Raw genomic sequence first — 6,371 nt, 5'->3', positions numbered from 1 at the left:
TGGCAATTAATAAGTCATTTCATTTTGATGATAGAGGATGGCCTTTTCATTTAATTTGGGGGGGTGAAAAATCATGTTGTGATCCATGACATAACTCGATTTAAAGTGACAATACCCATTAAACATTACCACCTTTCATGATTGTTTACCTCATTAATTCCAACTGTATCCAAGACGGATTTTCACACCTTTGAATTAATGATGAAATGATAACCCACGTTGCACAACTTTCTGACTCGATATCCTTTCCTATCGCCCTAATATCCACCTCGACATAACTCTGCACCCTCATTGCACAAACTTTTCAAGAATTGTGATGGTAAGTAGGCGAAAAATAATAAGTGATTGTGAAGGGTCCGTAACAGTGAAGGATGGGGGGAGCAACGATAATGCATGAACCAAATTCCACTGAGGCTTTGGAAAAAACCCCGGAAACATATCAAATCCTTAGAGAAGCAGGGTGGATCAAATTCTTCGAGCGACTCAAGGGGTCAGATTAAAATGTTTGTTTGGAATTTGATCAAAATTTGAACAAGAATCAAATAGAGGTTAGAGGCCTAAGACTGGAGGTTACAGAGGAAGTGATTTCAAGAGTAACAACACTTCGACCCTAAGGGAAGAGGTGGTTCAATTGGAAAATTAATGACCCAGATCTTAAAGTTGAAGTCTTGAAGGGAAGAGGAATTAATTTCCTTCCCCTTCCTCATTCATGGAACGATGTTGCCATGTTCATTATTAAGTACATTGCATATGAAGGGTGCTCGATGGTAGTATTTAACTATCATTTTCTGTTGCTGAGCCATCTTCGGCATTGGAAGTTGGTCAATATTCCCTATTTCCTATTGGAAAATTTGAAACATATGGCTGTAGTGGTAAAGGTAGCCTTGCACCTAGAGAGTTGAATTACCAATCATGGTCTCATAAAGTTGTTCATGATGGAAGCTCTGAAGCAACAAGGAAGAAGTTGGGAAAATTTTATCAGTAAAGGCGCAGAAGCCCCACACCAGGGACAAGCTGAAATTCCTACAGATGCTCCGGGGGGAGTTGATACCGCTGAGCAGTGACAGTATTCAAGAGTTAAAGTCAAGAAAAGGTCACTTAAGAAATCGGTGGGTGACAGAATATTGAAGAAAAGGGTTAAGGTTGTTGCTTTACCAGAACCCTCGCCACCATCCAAGAAGAGACCAAGCGGGAAAAAGAACAAAAGGATAAGCAGAAGAAGAGGAAACAGACCAAGCAAGAAGACTCTTCTTCACTTGGTAAGAACGAAACCCGACCTTGCTACTTAAAATTGATAAATTAGAAGAAAAAAATAAGAAATTAAATCAACAATTGGGAGGTAGAAAATTGAAAATGAAGGTTCTAGGTCTCGATACATTGGCTAAGGTTGTTGATAAGTTAGGATCAAAAACCACCCATGGGAATTTATGTATAGCATGTGCAAAGGGTTTGTCAACAACAGGGTATAAGATTTACGTTGCAGACACCATCTCAGAAGGAACCCAAACAGAACCATGGGAGGCTGACACACAACAACCAGTTGACGATGTTGTTGATACACAAGAACTAGTACTTGAAATGGAGCACCCCATGAATTTTAACCTAGAAACCGACACACAAGAACCTGTCAACAATGTTGTTGATACACAAGAACCAACAGTTGAGACAAAGGTTTTTAAGGAAGAAGAATTGAGAGTTGTTCCACAAGAACCTGTCAATGAAGTTGTTGATACACAAGAACCAGCAGCTAAGGGAGAGTATCTCGAAACATGAGATGTCTTTACACCCTCTACTGCTATTAAACATGAAATTGCATAGGACCCTGAAGCAGGGTGGCATTCAGAAAAGAAAAAAAATTGTTGGTATCAGAACTGTAGAAGTGGAAGCAAATGGCACTTCTCTGAAAAGGGGAATGATTTATTTGGAAGAACATCAAAAGGTTATTCATAACCTTAAGGATCATTGGGTTGAGGAATCGCTGACAGAAAACTTGATAAAGTGGGAAATGAGGAAAGATGAGATGGAGAACGCAAAATAGAGATAACAACTACAACAATAGGTCAATAGGTTGACTAAAGAGAAAGGTAAAATATATGAGTTATCCCTACACCTTTTAGGTTGCAGGTCGCCATCTCCATCCTACCTGATCTTGTTATGGGAGAAATCTTATTTTTTCCAGTTAAGAGTTATCCATGAGAATAGAACCTACAAGAGAAATTCCACTAAAACTTTTCTAGAGGTATTTCGTCATGCAATTTCAATGAGTAGAGTTTGTTATGTGAACTCTTTTTACATTATATATTTATTGAGAATTCTAGTTTACAGATGGTTGTAAATATCGCCCCCTATGTTGGAGATTTACAACTACAGGCTTTCATATTTTTTATGAGAAATCAAATTGATTGGCAGCTTGCCACAAAATCATCTGCTATAAATGAAGAAAAAGAAACCTTGATGGTAAGATCAGAACCTCATATGGCCACAACTATGAGGTGTGAATTCAAGAAGTTTCTCAATAACCTTGGTATGTGTTGTAGCGGCTACAACCACCCTCCAAAATTTTGGCCTACACCAATTTTGGAGCCTCCCTTGGAGAGTTTCACTTGATGACTGCACACACTCGGGTTCACTCCATGAGCTCGTGTGAGTCTTTACATTCGCCTTGCTTGTTTATTGCACTCAAGTCTCTGCATGTTGATGTCTAAGTCATGCTTGCGACCGTTTTCTAGTTATGCTCAAAGTCTTTGCTTTGTATGTGTTTGATGTGTTCGCCATGAAAGCATTTGTCGCACTCACACACAAAGTCACATTCACTGTCGCGCAAGCGTCGTCTCGATCATGAACGATCAATCATGAGTGTCACGCTTGTCGCTTGCACCGTCGGTCAGTCATGTTTAACATATGTATCCAAATGGTTTGGTCGTTTCATCATCAAGTCGTGCGAGTGTGTGTTTGTATGATCACCTATGCATATTTCGACTGCTCACACACTTAATCATTTTTGCTAAATTTCTGACGACCAGACTCTTCACTGACAACCAGACCATCACCCTACTTTCGACTCGATCGACTGTCAACCAGAATAGCACAGAAGCACCAAGCTAGTTCTTTCAAGTTGTGTTGCCCGCAAGAATTTTAATCAACACTCATGTTGGCCACTCGGACAGTCGACCAGCTATTCATCTCAGAAATTGTGCAACTCTCATGAGAAGGCCTCTCACTGCCCATTAGTCAGCTTAGCTCAAAAATTGTGCAAAGATGATCAGTAGGCCAACCTCTCGGCCTTAATGCAGTGTTCCCAGCTAGCAAATCCCAACAGCAGACTACCTGTTTCCACTAGGATTTCTGCAGTTTCTATTGCCAATGATTGAGCAACCAACTGGTAGTTCCCTCTGGGAATTGCACAAGTCTGGCTGCCAGTGACCCCAGCAGCCAACTGGAAGTTCCCTCTAGGAATTGCGCAAGTCTAGCTACCAGTGACCCCAGCAGCCAAATAGTTTTTCCCTCTGGGAATTGCTTAGATTTGGCTGCCAGTGACCCCAGCAGCCAACTGGAAATTCCCTTTGGGAATTGCACAAATTTGGCTACCAGTCCCTCGAGCAGTTCCCCAGGAAAATTGCGCAATCCCTGCCTGCTGACCCCTCATGTAGCTCAGCCTGTTCCTCTAGAAAATTGTGCAAATTTGGTTGTCTAGCCCTTGTTGACTATTCGTTCTCGAAAATACGTAGAGAATGCCTGCCTTGCCTTCAAGCAGCTCGGACTGATCCTCCCAAAATTTGCGCAATTTAGCCTCCCACGCGAGCTAGACCTTGCAGTGAGTCACTGTCGACTCAAATCGCCTATCTCCATATCTTAGTGACTCTTGTGTAGTTTTCATCAGTAGTTTCCCAAAGCCATCATCGCACATCATATCCCTGCTACCTCTCTCAGTCACTTGCATTTGAATTATCATGTGTCATGGTAGACTAGGAGGTTTTGGATTTGATGTCGTCTCATCATGACTGACTGCAGGTACAGGTACACCAACAAACATGTCAAGGCGATGAACGGGATGAACGAAGGGAGCACATGAAGATGGACAGGTTCACCAATGGACGAATGAGCGAAGCATGAGAAACGGATGAACGTGACGAACATGCACCTTTGTGAACAGGTGAGCCTGTCAAGCCTTCCAGCATGAAAGCAAGGAACAACATGCTAAAGCTTCATCAAGCAAACCAAGGACCACTGAAGACTCTACACACTTCACCATGCAGAGGTGAAGTTATTGTACACCATGAAGGCATCCATCACTCAGCAGCAATCTAGCTCAAAATGCACTCCAACACCAGCACGAATGTACCAGCAACGTCATGTCAAATCAAGTCATGAGTCATGATGCCCACATCTCTATTATGGGCTTGTTTTCAATCAGTGTGATGTAACGTGGAAGTCCAAGAGACCCACTTGTTGAACATAGAGTCATGTAAGTTAGAAAGTAATGGAAGTCGAATGGTTATGAGGGTAGTCGAACAGGCACATGGGTCAGTTTCACCCTTGGCTATAAATACTCCCCTCCTTTGTACATGAAAGGAATTTTCACCTCAGCTCCTCCCACATAGCCAAGAGAGTCTGTAATATTTTCTTTGAGGAGTAATTAGTGGTTCCAACGCCCTGCTTACGAGGTTATTAATGTATGGTGTAATAATGTGTCTTGGAACTTTCGCTTAATTTAGAATCCTGTCAACAGGCCAGCACGTTTTCACACATTTATTATATGTGTTGTAAGACTGATCTTTAACACTTGTAATGCATGTTGCTTTAACCATGTGTTCTACATTTGAACTGATTCATTTGTTCTAAAGTTGTTGATGGTGTTGGAGCCACCAACATGTCAAGGGGATCTCCCGGGAAGAATTCCCAATTAGACCTCAGACCGTTTTATATAGGAGTCTCAACAGCGGGTCGTAAGGTAATGCCTTAACTGCGATGTTGCACAACGGCAAGTAAGATAACTTTGTCAGTAGCAAGGGTGTGACTGATGCAGTGAGTCAAGGAAGGTGTATGAGAGGTTCCAACACTTCAAAGGGATAGGAAGGTGAAAGTGAGTTCTAGGTTGAAAGGGATCAGTCCCAACTTGGCTAGGAACACATAACACAAAGGACATGCATAGCTTATAGCGAAGTAGTCCACTCGGATGCAGTAGTCACATCACACAAGGTAAGATAACACATACAACACTCATGGATCAGTCTGAGACAAGTGTGATGGTTGTTATAGCAAGGTTCAACTGAAAGGTTTGTCTGATGTCTGGCAGAGCAGTTGACACGGATGGTGACAGTATTAACAACATATGCAACACATTAACAACAAGATTCATATAATTGCATGTGAATCAGTTCATACACAAGTACGTAAGTTAAACAACACATATCATTAAAGCAACCGGAGCAGTCTAACTACAATAACAACATATGCATGAAAATGTGTTGGCTCTTATTATATAAAGAAGTGTAAGTCACAATCATACAATACATCCATGTAAACCTGCTAGCCCCAATAGTGGAATGTTATAGCCACATTCGCCTGCTCCTCCAAATAGATGTACTAGCTCCGTGCAGTGGAGAAGCCAAGGCATGTTACAATACTGTCCAAGCCTTCTTCAAAATAGTCTTAGTAGAAGCTTGGTTGACCAAAATCCCATATAATGAGTTATGAGAGACTATTTATAGCAAAGGGTGGGGTGACCCTTGACATTACCCTTTGTGACCATTCAACTACCCTCATGACTCTTTACCTACTCTGTGACTATTACATCCACTATTGACACTTGACTTACACTTGACATGACTCAACATTACAATGCACATTTACTCATGTGAGACAACATGGCTTGAGAAAGCCTTTCAAGATGTCACTGACACTTGGTCCTCTGTGGTGAGACAAACTCTTTGACATGCTTGTGATGGTGAAGGTGGTGAGTTGATGCCAAGCTTGGTCATCCGTGATGGTGTGCATGCACCTCATGGTGACATCTTGCTGAAGAAAACTCTTGCCCCCGTTGCAACCAGTGCATTGAGTCGACCCCTTCATCAAAATCGTTTGCTAACATGCACATGGTCCTCTTGGTTATGGTTGAACCGACAACACACTGATGCATAGTGTCCACCCTGATCTTCAAGTGTGTGTTGGTGGTCATGCACATCAACTTGCCGAAGTACATGTTCAGTCCCAGTTGGACTTGCTTCTTGTCTTCGCCTTGGTGAGTTTGTTGAATGGGTTGGATTGCATGCATTCGCTCAATGACATGAATGTTGTTGAATCCCTTACATGAGATCAACAACACTGCTCACCATGTCTGCTCTATGTCAGTTGATTATATGGATCCTTAA

The sequence above is a fragment of the Pinus tabuliformis genome, chromosome 8 (genome assembly GCF_031772625.1).
Source record: "Pinus tabuliformis cultivar Carrire ecotype Pingquan chromosome 8, CPIR1, whole genome shotgun sequence".
Taxonomy (NCBI): Eukaryota; Viridiplantae; Streptophyta; class Pinopsida; order Pinales; family Pinaceae; genus Pinus; species Pinus tabuliformis.
The sequence above is the reverse complement of the archived record's forward strand: the minus strand, read 5'-3'. Positions refer to the sequence as shown.